This window comes from Cricetulus griseus, chromosome 8, assembly GCF_003668045.3.
Source record: "Cricetulus griseus strain 17A/GY chromosome 8, alternate assembly CriGri-PICRH-1.0, whole genome shotgun sequence".
Classification (NCBI taxonomy): Eukaryota; Metazoa; Chordata; class Mammalia; order Rodentia; family Cricetidae; genus Cricetulus; species Cricetulus griseus.
Genome location: NC_048601.1, coordinates 81,657,136 through 81,674,659, shown reverse-complemented (window position 1 = coordinate 81,674,659; position 17,524 = coordinate 81,657,136). Strand labels below are relative to the sequence as shown.

Genomic DNA, 17,524 nt, shown 5'->3' with positions numbered 1-17,524 from the left:
TGTGGGAATTACCATACAGTTTTAATTAAAAAGAACAAATATGACAGAACATGTCACAGAGCCCAGAAATAAGCTTTCTTAAATACAGTCAAATCAACTTTGATAAAAAGGCTAGGACAATATAGTGGAGCAAAAACAGTCTTTCAAATATGACACTGGAATAAGAGGACATCCATATGGGAAAAGTGAATCAGAACCAGCCTCACAGACATCCCAGAAACATCCCAGAAACCGACTCAAAATGGACCATTATCCTAAGTGTAAAATGTGAAGCTTTAGAACACCTAGAAAATAACATCAAATGTTTTGACAGCTTTCATCAGATATATAGTGTGCATGTAACAGGGCCCAAGACCTTAGTAGACCCTCAGACTGTAGTACAACTGACTCCATGATGGAAACACCATTCAGGCTATTAAACTCAGCTTGTAGACAGTACCATCTGCCAAAGATGAAAACAAAGACCTAATCCATCAAAGTCCAAATAATTCTGGGAAAGTCTCTAAATGTACTAACCTTGATTTTCGGCTTCTGTAGTTCTGCCTCTGACTAACTGTTCTTGGTAACTGAAGTATGTCAACCCAGAACATGCTTTTTGTGCTTAAAAGGCTCACCCTAAGATCCTGAACACCAGTGTAGTCCCCAGCTGGCTAAAGCCAGCGGTTTATTGGCTTAAACTTATGTCTATGCAGTCTTCTCTGACGAATACCCCACAACATTTATGCAGGTTCCACTGGGATCCCAGAGACCAGACCTCAAGACTCCAGAGGTCTCAGAGCTCCTTGGAGCAAGGAAGAGTGTGACGGTTAGGGAACTCCTAAGGGGTGTGCAACCTGAGATATTCCAGGTTCCCAGGACTACTTTTGATCAGTCACTACCTATATAACACTGCCAGCTCCACCACAACAGGAAACAAATTAAAAAGTCTTGGTCTGTCACCTCAGGAGTAAATCTGATTGGGTTGCCTTCTGTTTGGACACATGGGAGAGGTCAGATGTGCCTGTTGATCCAGTATCCCGAAACCATGTGAGATGTCATTGGTTCCCTCTGTCTGTTCACGTGTATGAATGAGTGGTGGACATATCTGGTTGTTTTTACTCTCTCTCTCTCTCTCTCTCTCTCTCTCTCTCTCTCTCTCTCTATCAGTTTTGTTTCCATGTGTTAACAAAACTGTGGCTTTCTTCCTTAAAACCTGTGCTCTCTCCTTTTGGGAACCCAAATCCTTTTGATTTTTACAGATCATGCAGTGAAACAAACAAAAAACAAAACAAAACAAAACAAAAACCCTCCACTGGCCCCACTCCAGGAGCAGGAATACAGAATCCTTGCTTGTTTTGACACCTGCTTACAGTCAGGGTTGGTCCCTGTTTGTAGGTGGGGAGGGGCTAGGCTTCTCATCCAGGGCCCCCTGCCTTCTAAGCAGAGAGCACAGAGAGGGAGAAATAGCTCCCCCAGGTGTGGCTTCCCTCCTGAGTGTGCTTGCTCCAAGCAACCCCCCCCCAGGTGGGGGAAAGTTCCCCTGGCCTGAGCTCAAAGGAAAACAGAGAGTTCCACTCCTTTCTCTTTCATAATTTATGTCTCAGTTTTAAACCAGTGATCCATAAAAGCCACCATTCTCTGAAAAAAAGTTAAAAGCAAAACAAAACAAAACACTGCCCCTGGGCTGGGCATGGGGATTGCTGCCAGACAGCACAGTCTGGACAGAACACAGAACAGATTTTTCCCTTCTGTTCAACACTGACCAAGGCAACTTTAAGCAATTTTCACTAGGTAATTTTTAGAAAGATTAAAGACAGCTGCTAAAAATCTTTTACCACCCAAGCAGCCCCAGATATTTTTTTAAGTTGTAAATGTTAAAAAAAAAAAAATTAAAGGTTTAAGCAGGTCCCAGTTGCTGGGGTAATGCAAAAGATGTTTTGGTTTTTTGTTCTTTTTTTTGTTTTATTTATTTATTTATTTATTTATTTATTTATTTATTTATTTATTTTTGTCATTGAAGATGTTTTACTTTTTTCTTTTTTTTTAATTTGAATTAGAAACAAGATTGTTTTATATGTCAATCCCAGTTCCCACTCCCTCCCCTCCTCCCCTACCCCCCCCCAACTAATACCCTATCCTTTCTGCGCCCCAGGGATGGTAAGGCCTTCCATAGGGGGTCATCAGAGTCTATCATATCTTTCCGGATAGGGCCTAGGCTCACCCCTGTGTTTCTTGGCTCAGGTAATATCCCTGCATGTGGATTGGGCTCCCAAAGTCCACCCCTATGCTAGGTATAAGTACTGAACTACTACAGGAGGTCCTGTAGATTTCTGAGGTCTCCTCACTGAAACCCATGTTCCTGGGGTTTGGATCAGTCCCAGGCTGTTATCCCAGCTATCAGTCTGGGGACCAAGAGCTCCCCATTGTGCAGGTCAGCTATTTCTGTGGGTTTCACCAACCTAGTCTGGACACATTTGCCCATCACTCATTCTTCTCTGTGACTGGATTCCTATTCAGTTCAGTGATTAGCTGTGGGTGTCTGCTTCTACTTCCACCAGCTGCTGAATGAAGGCTATAGGATGGCATATAAGACAGTCATCAATCTCATTATCAGGGGAGGGCATTTAAGGTAGCCTCTGCTCTGTTGCTTAGATTGTTAGCTGGCGTAATCTTTGTAGATCTCCAGACATTTCCCTAGTGCCTGATTTCTCTGTAAACCTAAAATGTCTCCCCTCTATTATGGTATCTCCTTTCTTGTTTTCTTCCTTTCTTCCCCCGCCTCAAACTTTCTGCTCCCTCATGTCCTCTGCATCCCTCCTTTTCTCCCCTTTTCATTCTCCTTGCTCTCTCCCCCACCTCCCTTGCTCCCAATTTGCTCAGGAGATCTTGACCCTTTCCCCTTCTCCAGGGGACCATGTATGTCTCTCTTAGGGTCCTCCTTGTTTCCTAGCTTCTCTGGCAGTGTGGATTGTAGGCTGGTAATCCTTTACTCTATGTCTAAAATCCACATATGAGTGAGTACATACCATGTTTGTCTTTTTGTGATTGGGTTACCTCGCTCAGAATGGTTCTATTTTCCTGCAAATTTCAAGATCCCATCGTTTTTTTCTGCTGAGTAGTACTCCATTGTGTAAATGTACCACATTTTCTCCATCCATTCTTCAGTTGAGGGGCATCTAGGTTGCTTCCAGGTTCTGGCTATTACAAATAGTGCTAGTGCAAAAGATGTTTAACAGCAGAGAACTGATTGAGACAAAATCTTTTGCATAAGCTAAAAGCCACTGTCATCATCTTCTCTGATGTTGAGACACAGTTAGATTTACAGATACCCAGCAAATTTTTGGAATCTTACCCTCTATCAGAAGAATATCTAACTGAAAGTTCTACTTCCAATCAAAAGATACAGTTGGACTATCACTCAGATTGATAACAAAGATTCCTGGGGGTAAAGGCAGAAATCAAGCCCCCAAGACTGGCCCATCACCACGATGCTCTTATAACTGTTTGACTAACCAATTCGGCTAACTTCGTCCAGGTTAAACAACATCCAATGACCTTGGAAACAAAAGGGGAAATTACAATCCATATTGCCAGGCTTGAAGAGACAGGAATCCTGGTGCCCTGCCAGTCACCCTGGAATATACCTGTCCTGCCTGTGAAGAAACTGGGACCTCTGATTCTCATGAGTCTGATTCTTCCACAGAAACAGGTGTACACTGTCTTGGATGCATTCTTCAACTTCCCATTGGCAGAGGTGAGTCAATCCATCTTTGTTTTAAAATGGACAGATCTAGTGGGAGGTTACAATAGGCAACATACCTAGACCAGGCTTCCCTGGGATTTAAAGACACTAAGTGAAGAATTCCTGCCCTGTGTCAGAGGTTTCCTAGGAAAGTAGATTTTAAAAGGGCCACTGAGGGATAGCTACAAGTGGTAGACCTTGGGCTACAAAATGTCAGCTAAGAAAACCCAACTTTGTACATCAGAGACTGCCTACCTTGGCTACCAGCTAAGAGAGGCACAAGAAGCCTGTCTCAGAGTAAGATTGATGCTATTCTTCAGATCCCAACTCCAAAGACTGAGAGACAGATTTTAGAGTTCCTAAGCATAGCTGGATATTGCTGCCTCTGGATACCAGAATTTGTGGAAAAAGCAAGGGTTCTATGTGCCAACATAAAGGGGGCCATTAAGCACCCCCACTATTCTGGAATGAGACTAAAGAAAAGGCTGTTGAGGCTTTAAAAATAGCTCTGACTTCTGCTCCAGTCCTAGAATTTCCAGATGTCTCAAAACCTTTTTTATCTGTTTGGCCATGAAACAAGAGAGAAAAGTGGTTGTAACTCAGACTTTGGGGCCATGGAGATGCCCTATAACATATCTGTCCAAACAATTTCACATGGTAGCCACAGGATGGCCCACCCAAGAGCTGTGATGGCTACTGCTAGTTTAATGAAAGAAAGCAAACAAGTTAACTTGGGTCAAGATCTTATACTCATAGCTCAATGACACACTTGAAGCCTTCCTCTGAAGGAGCACCAGAATGCTGTCTGTCTAATGACTGTGTAACCTAGTACCAGACCCTACCCCAAGCCCACACTCAACTTTAGTTTGAGAAATTCACTGCTATCTGTTCGCCTGCCGGATAACATAGATGCTCAACTATAACTGTCAGGAAATGAAAGATGAATCCAGGTAAATGGGAGCTATAGCAGTTACTTTCCCTAAAACAATTTGGGCCCAAGCCAGGTACCTCAGCCCAGAGATCAGAACTATTTGATCTGACCCAGGCTCTCAGATGAGGAAAAGCAAAGTCCAGTATGATATCCTATCAGTCAGTCTGCTTTTACTACTGGGCAAGTCCACAGTATGACCTATAGAGAAAGAGGGCTTTTCACTGCTGGGAATAAAAAGAACATTAAAAACAATCTTAGCCCCCCCCCTAGAGGTTATTTGGCTTTGTCTACAAATTGCTGTCCTCCACTGCTGACCCATCTGCTGAGAAATGGCCCTAAGATCAGTAGGACCTATTGATATTCTGATGACATATCAGGCCCCGATGCTGCTTAAGACTTCATGGTAAAGAAGAAATTGACAACTCAAACCCACAGGTTGATGGAGGACACCCCAAGGAATGATCATTCCCCTCAGAAACAACTGTCAGGAATCTGGTAACTAACCTTTACCAGGCTACTCATCTGGGTCCATAGAACTTTCCGAGTTGCCCAGACCAAGGTATGTTATACATAGACTGGACAGCAAAGTATGGGATGTCTCAGCCAGATGCCAGGTTTGTGCTCAAGTAAGTCCAAAACAGAGAGCCCTTACCCAGGAAGGGGTCCAAATGAGAGACCATGAATAGACATGCAGATTAAATGCATAGTATCAAAACAGCAGAAGTCAGTCTTCATGATTTCAAAAGCCAAATACACAATTTCAACTATGTGATATTTTAAAACTGCAAAATTGCAATGTGATATAAAAAAAAGAACATGTTTATGAGGGCTGAATGAAGACGGGGTGAGGGAGTGGAGCCTAGGAAACTTATTGCACAGGTAAAACCCTATATGACTGCATGAAACTCTAACTGTGGATTCACATTACATGCACTCACAAAGATACAGGATGCACAATACCAAGATTAACTTCTAGTGTATTCAACTATGGTCTTTTGGTGATGTTCATATGTCAGTGTGGCTTCATCAGCAAAGACACCTAATACTCAGGTTGAAGATGATGACAATGGAAAAATCAAGCATATAAAGAAGGTATGCCTGAAATGTTTGCAGTTTCTTCTCAATTTCACATTGATTTAAAAGTGAACTTTTTAAAAACTCTTTTAAAAGAAGATACATTCAATTTGTGTGTGTGTGTGTGTGTGTGTGTGTGTGTGTGTGTGTGTGTGTGTGTGTGTGTGTGTAGTGGAGTAAAGGACAACTTAGGGTTCTCTCCTTCAACATGTTAGCTAGTGCTTTTACCCTCACTGAGCCATCTCTCAGTCCCCTGAAGTTTTAATACTAATGAAAAACTGAAGGTATATTCATTTCCTACATCAGATTCCTTCATTTGACATGCCCATGCTCTAGTTACAAAGGTCTTTAGAAAACCTATTATCCCCCTAGTGGGAACTATGATACAGAGGTATGGCTTTCCGGTGGTTCCTTGTCCATCTCCACTTTTATGTGTGCTTCTTCTGGCCTGGTGATCTACATGATCTTAGTGCCCTAAAGGATGTTCTTGGAGTCAATCTCATAATAGCTTTTTTGTTGTTGTTATCAGTTTTGTTGTTATTGTTGTTTTCTTGTCACTGCATTTCTGAGGATTGAATCCAAGGTCTCATACAATCTAGGCAAGTAATCTCCCACTGAGCTATGCCAACAGGCTCTCCTACATTAATGAAGCTTCACAAGTAGATAGTGACAAATGACAGTGGATTCCATTTATTTTTAATACATTTTTCATGTTGCAATTAAAAGTTTGACACCATTCATTTTATCAATCTAGACATAAATTCACATATGGAATTTAATATGAATTCTCTCATAGTTGGCATTTTCTTTATGCTGCCAACCAGCTCCAAATAAAGACATGGAGACTTGGTAATTATGAATGCTCAGCCTTAGACTTATCCCACTAGCTCTTTTAATTTAATTTAACCTGTTTCTATTCATCTACATTTTACATGGGGGCTTCTATCTTTCTTTCATTCTATATGTCCAACTTTCCTGCTTCCTTCATGTCTGACTAACTTGCTGGCCTCTGGAATCTCCCTAGCATCTCCTTTCCTTCTTTCCTTCCTTCCTTCCTTCCTTCCTTCCTTCCTTCCTTCCTTCCTTCCTTTCTCTCTTTCTTCCTTTCTTCAATCCTAAATTCTTTCTCCATTTAGTCTCCCTGTCTGGAAGTTCTGCCTATACCTCTTCCCTCAATATTGGCCAATCAGCTTTTTATTAGACTAATCAGGTGCCTTAGGCAGGCAATATAAAACAGCAACACATCTTTATATAATTAAACAAATGCAACACATATTTACATAGTTAAACAAATGCGTAGTTAAGCAAATATTCCCAAACATACTCTTTATAAATAATTAAAATTTTTTGAAACTGGTATTCAAGCTGTTTAAAACAAAGATTATTTTACAAATTGTTATTTTTGTTTTATTTTGTTCTTAAAGTAATGCATTTTTAGTTGCTTACACCTGTAGACAGAGTTTTCCTGTGCCAGAGTGCTGCCAAACTACTACACAGAAACTTAATATAAGTTCTAAATGCTTGGCCGATAACTCGGGCTTGTTACTAACTAGCTCTTACAACTTAAATTAACCTATTTTTTTTCATCTATGAGCTGCTCTGAGACTAATGGCATTTACCTCTATCCCATTTTGTGTGTCTTACTCCCTCTCTTCTGACTCTTCCTTCTTCCTCATCCCAGCATTCTTTCTGTCTCAAACTGTCTCACCCAATCTCTCCCTGCCCAGCTATTGGGCAATCAGCTTTTTTACAATGAAAGCAATTCATATTCATAGTGTGCATAAGAATTATTCCATAGCATATGCTCACAAAAATATTATGAGTAAATTCCACTTTTCATTGACCTTAAATGTGAGTAGAAAAATTTGTCTTAAAAACAAGTGTTGAATAAGTATGCCTTCTTTGGTAAAATATAGATATTGCCTATACAACTGAACATTGCTATTTTGTTCTATTTGCTATCAGTTTGTAGAATTTGTCCATATAACTATTAACTAGGCTACTTATAATTTCTTTCCTTTCTTTCTTTCTTTCTTTCTTTCTTTCTTTCTTTCGTTTTAGTTTTTCAAGACAGGGTTTCTCTGTGTACCCCTCAATGTCCTGTATCTCTCTCTGTAGACCAGGCTAGCCTCGAACTCACAGAGATTCACCTGCTTCTGCCTCCCAAGTGCTGGGATTAAAGGCATGCACCACCACTGCCCAGCTACTACTTATGATTTCTATGTAAAAGGATGTGACCACATTTCTCTCTGCTCTCTTAAAGGATTTTCAGTGTCTGGTGTGGGGGGGGTGCTGCCCTGTGGGTGATAACAGATATTACCATACTTCACCAGATTATTTTTCTTCCAGGCTTTATAATGTATTATTTTTCTTCCAGGCTTTATAATCACCCTAGATAAATTGATGTCAGTTCACTCTACAGAGTAACTTGTGACATGAATGGATTATTGCCACTTGGCCTTTGCATTGCTAATAACACAGATATACTGTTTAAAATAAACTTAAAGATATTTCATGTTCATTGCTATCTTTCTGAGACTACCAATAAAGTTGGAGGGTACTTATCTCTCTCATGCTTCTGTTTAATTGTAGAATTAGTAAAAATTAAAGCTTTTATGGAAGATTAGCTCAATTAGACAATAAAGACTCTTTATTGCTTTGCTTATTATAGATTAACATCTCTTTAAAGCAAGAATTTATACTCATTTAACTAAAAACTACTGTGAGATCTTAAGGGAAGAACGGGCTCCCTCTTCTTTTGTCATGTTTCATTTAGGGTCATCATTTTACATTTGGGCTTCCTTTTTCTTCTTTCTTTGGTCTTTCTCATTAGCATATATTAATTGAACAAAGGGTTTCGTATGGCGCTTCCATTCATGCATATGATGTGCTTTAATCATAGCAGTGCTCCCCATCCTCCTTTTCCTCCCACTTCTTAGCAGCTCCCATTTCACTGTTTCACATAGCTCATCCTTGAAATATACTCTTTGTTAGTTAAAGGAAGTTTTGATGCAAGCCAAGTCTTTTTGACACAAGGAGGTGTTAAAAATTTAGGTGTACACTAGAGATGCTAGGAAACAAGGAAGACCCTCAGAGAGACATACATGGTCCCCCAGAGAAGGGGAAAGGGACAAGATCTCCTGAGCTAATTGGGAGCATGGAGGGAGGGGAGAGGAGGACATGAATGAGCAGGAAGATTCAGTCAGGGGAAGAATAGAGGAGAACAAGAAAAGAGATACCATAATAGAGGGAGCCATTATAGGTTTAAAGAGAATTCTGGCACTAGGGAAATTTTCAGAGATCTACAAGTCTGACTCCTACTAGCAATCTAAGCAATAGTTGAGAGGCTACCTTAACTGCCCTTCTCCTATAATGAGATTGATGACTACCTTATATGCCATCCTAGAGCCTTCATCCAATAGCTAATGGAAGCAGAAGCAGAAGCCCACAGCTAAACACTGAGCTGAACTCTGGAGTCCAGTTGCAGAGAGGGAGGAGTGATGAGAAAAGGGGTCAAGACCAGGCTGTAGAAACCCACAGAACAGTTGACCTGAACAAGGGGGAGCTCATGGTCCCAGACTGATAGCTGGGAAAGCAGCATAGGACTGTTCCAGCCGCCCTGAACAAGGATGTCAGGTGTATTGGCTGGGAGCTAGACATTCTGATTTCCAAATTTCGTTTCGAGTAGCTAAATTTGGTTTTTGCTGCTAGCACAACCGACTGTGTGTGGTGTCAGTAAAAATTTTAATGAAGTTAAAAAGTGTTTACACTTTTTAAAAATTGTTATCGTATTTAGTTAACATTTTTTCATTTAATTTACATTCTGACCTCAGTTTCCCCTCTCCTCCTCTCCTCCTGTTCCCTCCTCGCACCTCCCATCTACCAGTCTCCCCCTCCATTTCTCCATCTCCACTCAAAAGGGGCAGGTCTCGGCAAGACCAAGCTCCTTTTCCAGCAACAAGGCTGGGTAAGGTAATCCAGCATGGAGAACATGTTCCCGACAGCCAGCTAATGTCCAGGGACAGGTCATGATCTCACTGCTAGGATTCTTAAAAACAGACCAAGCTATACAACTGTCACATGCAGAGGGCCTAGGTGGGATTCCAGGTCGGTCTCATGCAGGCTCCCTAACATGGTATGTACTAACTCCTAAGTGATTATTAGGAGTAAAGTATAGGATAACCTGTAGGGGAATCCTGTTTAGAGGTAATGCTGACCACGCCTGCTTGGGCGTGGTCAGAGTGAGGTGGGAAAAGGTTTAGGTAGTTAGGGGTACGCACATGGGCCGCTTCTCTCAATCCCTGACACCTGGCTAAGCGGACTTGCATGAGTGCTATTTCTTGGTAAACTACCAGTTATTTAATCTAGATCTGGCTCCACATTGTGTTCAGATTTAATAACCAACCTGCAATCCACAGCCCCAGAGAGGCTTAATAATAACGAAGGCCTAAAGAGGGAGGCATGGATTTTCCTGGGAAGGGGAAATAAAAGAGATCTCCTGGGTAAACTGGGCACAGCAGTGGGAGGATGGGAGCAGGGGAGCTTGATGTAAGTGGGTTGGGAGAGCTAAGTACAGGAGGTGGGTTGGGAGAGGGAGGGAGGGGGAGAGTAAGGAAAGTAATGCCTTGATGGGGGGGGCATTTCTGGGTTGGGAGAAACCTGATGCCAGGGAAACCCCCAGGAATGCACCAGGATAACCCCAGCTAAGACTCCTAGCAATAGTATTGAGAGTGTCTGAACTGGCCATCTACTGCAATTCAGTTGGTGACTACCTTAATTGTCATCAGAGAGCCTTTATCCAGTAACCGAAGAGAGAAGATGCAGAGATTCACAGCCAAGCAATGTGCCCCGCTCAGGAAATCCTGCTGAAGAAAGAGAGGAGGTATTGTACAAGCCTGGGGGATCATGACTGGGGTGAGGTGGGGAACCAAAGATATAGCTGACCTGAGCTTGTGGGAACTCATGGACTCTGAATCAACAGTTAGGAAGCTAAAAAAATTTTTATTGGTGGGGCTGTGAGGACAAAGAGCTGGGAAAGAGAGAGTGTGGTCTACTTGCTGATTAAGACATGAAGACGTAGATACTTTGAAGCACTGTATTAACAGCTAAGGTGCTTTTTGAAACAATTTCTGGGGTTATTTAATATATGTTGTAGATTAAACACCTCTGGTATCTGTATGGTGAGAGTAACTATATATGAAAGTAGATCTCCAATACCAAAAGTAATATTTTTCTTTGCATGTTTGTTTTTTTTTGTAAAAGTAATATGTTAAATAGTTTAAGCTCCCATTATACTTTTATCTTGATTATTATAATTTATTTTAGAATAAAGGTGGAAAACCACCCACAGTGAGTACAACTGCATCTCACAGAAAACAAAGTCACCTAGATAATAGAAAAAAGTTTTAAGAGCCTGAAGCTTTCCTTTTTCTTTTCTTTTTCTTTTTTTTCTTTTCTTTTTTTTTTTGTTTGTTTTTTTTTGTTTGTTTTTTCGAGACAGGGTTTCTCTGTGTAGCTTTGGAGCCTATCTCTGGAAACCAGGCTGACCTCGAACTCATAGAGATCTGCCTGCCTCTGCCTCCCGAATACTGGAATTAAAGGCGTGTGCCACCAACGCCCAGCGAAGCTTTGCTTTTTATCTTAGTCCATAATCTTAATCCTCAATAGTCTTTCTGGCTCAGGTCTGCCAATTATATTCCTGAGGGGAATGGCTAACTGTAACTCAACAGATGACTTCCTGGATATTTAGAGTAAGGTTGAGAAGTATGGTCACAGTGCCTCACAGCAAACTGGAACAGGCCTCCATTGCTCACTCCTGGCAAAAATCTCCAGTGGCAACCAGTCTTGTTTTCCTTCTCTAAAAGTAAAACAGAACCACAGGGCTGTCTTCCTCCTGAATCCCTGCTTATCTTGAGAGGTATAACCACACTCAATGGTCTTTAAACCATGTAAGTCACTACATCAGAAGCAACTGTTTTAGTTTTAAATCCCACCTCATAGACATTCTTTTATTTCAGTATTTCCTGAAGCTTACAGTTGTATAAGTTCTGACAAAAATGGCACAAGTAGTCTATATTCTTGACTATCTGATAGTCATGAGGAGATTGATCATGATTTGTCTCAAGATTCTATGCGTTGTCTCAGATTTGGCTTTTGAACTTTCAAGTAATGTTGCAAAAAGTGTGAAAATTGTTGTGGAAAATTACTTTAAGGTATGTTACATTTTTTATGCTACAGAACATTTGTTTTAATGATGCAAAGATGTGTTGCATTGTTTTATGTTGCATTTATTTAACTCTGTGAAGCTGTGTTACTGTTCCTCTCTAAAACACCGATGGTCTAATAAAGACCTGAACAGCCAATAGTGAGGCAAGAGAAAGGATAGCAGGGCTGGCAGGCAGAATAAATAGGAGAAATCTGGGAAGAGAAGAAAAACAAAAGGTGGGCTTTCAAGAGACATGAGTAAAGAGAGAAGATTAGTTACTTGCTATTTAGTCTCTGATGGAGCAGAATTTCACCTCAACCTTTGAATCCTGAGTTCTATAGAGGGGTAGAGATTTAAGTAAAGTTTCCTGGTGTCAGAACAAAACTCCAGGCAGCTGCGGCCCTTGCTGCTGAACTGCTGCTGGTAGCTGCAGAGTTGCAGTTGCTGATTAGGGCAGCAGTTGCTTAAGGGGCAGCCTAGATGAAAAAAAAAGAAGTGTTATTTTCTTTGTCACCTCATCCAAAGCTATCACCTCTTGGAATCTCATTCCTTTTTCCTGATGTATAGCTTGACTGAATTTGTTACACTAATCACAGCTTGAACTTCTTTGTGGACCTTTTCCTGATCCAACTGTACCACACCCCTGGATGTATCTCCTCATGAAGGAATGTCTACAGTTTGTTGACTTTCTTCCAATCAGGATTAACACATTCCTTTTTGTGTTTTGTTTTATTTTGATTTCTGGAGATATTGCTTGTTGCATGTTTACTTCCTGCATAATTCAAAATAAATGTGTATCTCTTCCTTATTATTTTTGATGAATTAATAATTCTATTTTTTATTAGAGAACCCAACATGAACTATGGGTGGTCTGAATGTTTGCTCAAGATTCTATCTGGATAGCAAATAATGAATACCTTGCTAATTTGTGAGGCTCCCTCATACATTACAAAGCTGCATAGTAAATTCAATATATTTTTGTAAAGTATACTCCACTACTCTCTATTGAGAAATTTCATGTATGATTTACATATTAAACAACAAGGATTGGTGCCTAATACCATTGAGAAAATATATAAGTGAAATGAGCATAAGAAAATGACTTTGAAATTAAGAAATTATCCATCATCTTAACTATAGACTGTGCTTGACACAATGCCAACTGGCTAAGAAATGTAAGTGTATTGGTATAATAGTAGCATGAGTGTGTTAGGTGTAACCAACTGCTTTGTGGTTGTATTGAAGGTTTACTCCATGATTGGGGATGCATACAGATCTGGAACTATAAACCTAGCCAAAAGCCTATGAATGGGAAATCATCACCCAAGGCAGAACATACAACTGTTGCTTCCTCAAATGGACACACTATAGCACTGTCTCCTAAATATTTGTGTTTGTACTCATAGACTAGTGTGATTCTCAGCTTGGGGCAGAGAAGCTCTGTTTGCAGAGAATAAAGGTTAGTTCAGAGACTTGGACATGGTCAAAATGCTGAGAATAAGTGATTGTTGAGCACTCAATTCCAAACAGGACATCTTGTTTCCCTAGTGACAGGTATGGACATGCTTGCAGGCCCAGGGGACATCACAGAAGAGCAGATTAAGAATGAGAGCCAGAGGACAGGGAAGAATGCCCTGAAATGCTACCATCTGGACAGGACATAGCCACTGTAATCACAAACATATAGCAACAATAGAGACCTTCTCAAAATCGAACCTTATGCATTCCATCATGGACAGAAGTGCCTACCAGACCCATCACTCCCTAAGGAGCTTCTGACTTTGAATGGTTGTAGCAGGAGTACATGTCATTTTCTTCCCTGGTGTAGCCACTGCGAGGCTAGGTAGAAAAGAGAAGTTAAAAAGAAATGAAAGGGAATAGCAGGAGACAGTGAAAAGATTGCATATAATCATAGTACATTTAAGAAAATGTTAAATTTTCCAGTGATACCACTCTTGGGCATATACCCAAAGGATGTTCAATGATACCCAAGGACACTTGCTCAACTGTGTTCAGAGCAGCATTATTTATAATAACCAGAACCTAGAAATAACCTAGATGCCCCTCAACTAAAGAATGGATAAAGAAAATGTGGTATACCACACAATGGAGTATTATTCAAAGGGAAAAAATGATATCATGAAATTTGTGAGCAAATGAAACTACAAAAAAAATCATTCTGAGTGAGGTAACCCACACCCAGAAAGACAAACACAGTGTGTACTCACTTATAAATGGATATTAGATGCAAAGCAAAGGATAGCCAGGCTACAATCCTCAGCCCCACAGAAGTGGTAACAAGGACGACCCTAAGATGCATAGATCTCCCTGGGAAAAGGAAGTAGAATGGATGTCCTGGGTAAACTGGGGGTGGGGGTGGGGTTAGAGGTGAGGGGATGGAGGGATGGGAACATGAGGGATCAGGATGGTCTCATTTTTGGCATGTTTGAGTAGGAGACTGAATAGGGAGAAACCTGGTGACAGGGAGGCTCCTGAGAACCCACAGGATGACCCCAGCTAAGACTCCTAGCCATAAGTGGAGAGGGTGCCTGAACTGGCCTTCCCCTGTAATCGATTGGTGACTGCCCTAGTTGTCTTCATAGAGCCTTCATCCAGTACCTGATGGAAACAGATGCAGAGATCCACAACCAAGTACTGGGCTGACCTGAACTTGTGGGAGCTCATGGACTCTGGAGGGACAGCTAGGGAGCAGGCATGGGACCCACCTAGGCCCTCTGCATCTGGGTGACAGTTGTGTAGCTTAGTCTTTTGTGGGGACCCTAGTAGTGGGACCAGGACCTGTTCCTGATGAATGAGCTGGCTCTTTGGAACCTATTCCCTATGGTGGGATGCCTTGTTCAGCCTTGATGTAGGAGGGTGGAGCTTGGTCCTGCCTCAGCCTGATATGTCCTTTGTTGATTCCCATGGGAGGCTTTACCCCATCTAAGTGGATGAGGGGTAGTGGGGAGGTGGTGGGAGAGAGTTGGATGACAGGAGTGGTTGGTATGTAACTTTGGTTGGTATGTAAAATAAATTTTAAAAATGATAAAAAACAAAAAGGTGTCAACTTTTTAAAAAATAAAATCCTTGTTTCTCTAAATGTATCAGGATATAAAAATTTATTTCCTAATATGCTACAAATATTGATCAGATTAAATCAGTTCACTATAAAATACCAGCCTTCTAATGATCCTAGGAACACTAAACTTCTCTACTGCTTAATATTCAGAAAGAAATGCAATATAATTTTTGTCAAACACTTGCAAGGCTTGAATATCATAAAACAATCTAACTTAGAACCTTACCAGAATGAGCCAAGCTGCACATTCAGGCTTCATTTTTTTTTTCCGCAAATTGATACAAAAATGTAAAGTACAAACTGTAACATTGTTATTTTCTGGTATTTTCTGCTTTGCTATAAACCACAATATTGCACTTGTGGGAGATCCTTTCAAGATACTTAATTAATTCAAGCCTATTTTCTGTAAAATGTGTTTTAGAAAAATATGAGGTTTCATTCTCCTTCAAAATTGTGTTTCTATTGTCTCTGGAAAAAGTCACTGATCTATACTTTGCCAGCAGAGGGCACATACTCGCACTCTTGTTCCTTGTAATCTACGAATAGGGATTAAAGGAAAAGGCTGCATCTGCTGTTCCCGAGCCTACACCTCATTTTCACCAAGTCCAAATAACAAAGGAAACACCACCACATTCGTGGTTTTCAGATCTAAACTGAAAAGACATCCATGCAGCTGGTGCTGAACAAAATCTCACTTCAATACAGATTTTTGCTCCACAGATTTAGCTGGAAATTTTATTTTATTCTGTTTTATTAGGTCATTTTAATTGAGGTTCAGTTCTAGACCTGAAGTAGAGAAATGGTGACCTAAAATATTTTTTCTTATTTATCAAAAAATTTAAAAAATGATTTCTTTTTAGTTAATATTAACAATGTACAGAATTCCAAAGCTGGTTGAAAATCAGCTTACAGATTTGGAGGGAACATTTGTTAAGGAAAATGGGTTAAAGTGAAGCAATAAAAAGTGGGCCATTGATCATTTCCATTAGTGACTGACTTAAGAACACTCAAGACCTCTTTCATCTTCTTCGTACTTTCTGGGAACTGGCAAGGGATAGGTTTCACATTACAAAGAACAGCTGTGCATCCTCCAGTGTTCTAGTTAGCTTTCTGTTACTGAGATAAAAACCAAAAATCAACTTGGAGAAGAAAAATATTTGTTGTTGTTGTTTACAATTCTATGTCACAGTTTATCATCAAGAGAAGTCTGAGCAGGAGTCGGGGATTGGAGAAGAGACCATGTAGGAACCCTGCTCACAGTCTCGCTCCCCATGGCTTGCTCAGTTTTTCTTATACAACCCAAGACCACCTGCCCAGGAATAACACCAATCTCAGCAGCCTGAACCATCTCACATCAATCATTAATCAAGAAAATGCCCCACAGACATGCCCAGGCCTATCAGAGGTTATTCTTTAGGTGAACTTCCCTCTTCCTGGTGATCCTAGTTGGTGTCAAGCTGACAAGAACTGACCCACACATACCAGGTAATTGTATAGTTCGGGCACACTGAACCTGAAGTAAAAGGTTATGTTTTCAAAATAGAGGAATATGGGCAGGTGTGATGGCTCAGCTGGTAATGGCTCTTGCCACTAAGCCTGATTACCTAGTTCCATTCTCAGGACCCACATGATAAAACAATAGATCCAAATGCACAAAGCTGTGCTCTGAAACACACACACACCCAAGCACAAATAATTAGTTGATGATAAAAATGGAAGAGCAGTGTTAAAAAGCAAAAGTCCTTGGTCCCCAGATGGAAGATACTCATCTCCAGCAGCATCCAACCTTAAATATTTGCATAAACTGCTGTCCTCCTTATCTTGCACCAAATTTAATGCCGAGATCTCAAAAGTGGGAACGCTGATGCCCCATGAGCTTTGAAGGTTCTAAAGGATGAGCAGCCATGGAGGATCATCTTTATGGGTTACTCTGAATTTTAGAATAGTCCACTACTGAGCCAGGAAAAGAAGAAAAATTAAAGGACACTGCAAACTTAATTTTTTAAAAAACAAGTTATTTGAATATTAAATAATAAGAAATAGTAATAAGAATGTAAACAAAGAGTTCAGGACTTAGCCGCTTCTGTTTTAAATAAGTCAAGAAAAACAATCACGTGTAACCATAGTGGCAGGAAGCACAAGGTTTCGGACAAAGGAAATGAAGTGGTGGTCTCACTCAAAGCTATGTGTTCTTCCTTCCCAAATAACCCCTCTTCTGTCAGGAACTCTGTCAAAAGTTACATACTTATACACACATATATTTATCTCTTTGGCCTCTAAGTGTATGTAAATATAAATGAAATAAATATATGTAGATAAATGTTTTAAAGTTATGTTTGCTTTCCCCATGGAATAAAGACTATAAGAGTTTTAAAACATCATCTCTCCAACATCCTGGAGCTGGAATGAGAGGCGGAGAGTGAGTGAGAGAGAAATAGTGAGCACAAAAGAAACAGAAGGCTGAGTGTCTTGGAGGGACACAGGTCACTTGCTCTGAGGATGTCCAAGACACAA

The 17,524-nt window shown here is 40.6% G+C and overlaps 1 pseudogene; it reads right to left on the bottom strand.

Moving 5' to 3' along the window:
• The window catches only part of LOC103158559, a 71,347-nt pseudogene that overhangs the window by 37,816 nt on the left and 16,007 nt on the right, over positions 1–17,524 (bottom strand).